Source organism: Lactuca virosa, chromosome 1 (genome assembly GCF_052849685.1).
Source record: "Lactuca virosa cultivar CGN04683 chromosome 1, Lactuca_virosa_CGN04683_v6, whole genome shotgun sequence".
Taxonomy (NCBI): Eukaryota; Viridiplantae; Streptophyta; class Magnoliopsida; order Asterales; family Asteraceae; genus Lactuca; species Lactuca virosa.
The window spans coordinates 316008453-316010526 of NC_136426.1; positions in this window are offsets into that span (position 1 = coordinate 316008453).

Sequence of the window (2074 nt, forward strand, 5' to 3'; positions counted from 1 at the left end):
AACATAGATTCAAGGTTATTAGGGTTGCATGTACACTTAGGAAGTGTTAGAATGCTCAAAAACCCATCACTTTCACGTACGTGCTGCACTGACTCCGGCCCTGCTGGCCTTTCTCCTGATGATAGGAAATCATGGGTCTCTTCCCGGGACCATTTACTATACGCGCCTAGCATGAACCCCTCTTCTCTAAGTGCTCCTAATCGATCTCGCATCTGCAACCTCGTGGAACTCATACCCTTCAGGGTCTGACACCCTACCACGCTCACTAACTCACTTGCCAATGGCTAAGCTGCAACAAAGAGAACATCCTCTGTGCCCAAACCAAGTCACAAACTCCTCCCTGAAGCTTCTCAGATTCTCCAAGACTCTCACCGATTCGAGTATGGATCTTGTGCTTTCAGTAGTACGGGCCCAATACTACCTTCCACACCTATCCATACTTTCCTCAGCAATCCTCCCGAATCCTCCAAGTCACTTCCTCAAACTGGTACACTCAAGTCTCACTGAGCCTCATTACTAACCCACTTAAACATATCCTAGGCTTTCCTAGGTTCCCGAACTCACCCAGTCCTCAACTGCTGAAAGATTCCCAGTAATGTCAACTAGCTACCTCATGAATATAGCTATTTCACATTACTAAGAGTCCCACAAAGCACAAAGCAAGCAACATTCAGACAATGGAAAATCTAACCATCATATTCCAATCAAACCTTTCTATCCTCTACTCAGGTATCTGTACATGCAATTCAAAGGCTTCTACAATCAGGCATAACCTAAACAGGCTATCATATTACTGACTGATCAGTACTAGCATGCAAGTCTAGAAGCACATACAATAGGCATATAAGGCATCCTTCCTAGATCCTCAGCCCTAATCTAGCATGCAGTTCTCATAATCATATCATATCATAACATAACATGTATGGGTATCTTAGGGAAAACTTACTTGAGCTCGGCTGATTGCACGCATCACACACCTTGTTCTTTTCAAAGTTCTTTTCTCTTTCAAATTCTTTTCAAATCCTTTTTATAAAATGATTTTACTTTTGAAAATTTTCATACCAAGTCCTCAGTTTAAGTCCAGACACACCCGAGAGTGTGCCCGAATCCCTCAAACCAAGGCTCTGATACCAACTTGTAACATCCCAAAAATACAGGCCAAAAATTTTGTTTTCAATTAAGTTATTACATAAAACCACCAGTATAAAAATGTTCATAATAATATCCCATATCAAAACCAGAGTGTCAATAATCAAAATATAGAATCATAAAACCATATCAGAGTGTAATCCCAAGGATCCCGTTGCGGAAAACATGGTGTGATGCGTTGCGATCAAGCCGACTCATTCCCTTTGAAAACGAGGTACCTAAAACCAAAACTAAAACCGTAAGCACAAAGCATAGTGAGTTCTCCCATCATACCACATACCAAACAACATACGTACTGCCAGGCAATTCTGGGGTGCCCGACCTACCCATGTCAAGCCATTCTGGGGTGCTTACCTACCCATGTCAAGCCATTATGGGGTGCTGACCTACCCATGTCAAGCCATTCCGAGGTGCTGACCTACCCATGTCAAGCCATTCTGGGGTGCTGACCTACCCATGTCAGGCCGTTCTGGGGTGCCGACTACCCTCCGGTCTATCTCAACCGGCAACGGGGACTATTTCACCCCTTACCTCTATCATACAATAACAAAATATAGCATACGGTCAGGCATATCTAGGGTACTGACCTACCCTTCGGTCCTAACGACCGAGTCAGGGAAAAGCTATTCCCTGCTACTACCACTAACACACATAGCATATCACATAAGCATATCTCATAAGCATATCACATAAGCATATGTCATAAGCATATCACATAAGCATATCTCATAAGCATATCACATAAGCATATCTCATAAGCATATCACATAAGCATACCAAGATAATTATCATAAACACAATTATCTACCAACTACTCCTGTTGGTGGGTCGGCATTGTGGCCTTAGACCCACCCCTACTGGAAGGTAACTCACCTTACACTGCTGAAGTCCCGCAGACTCAACCCCACACTGCTGAAGTCCCGCA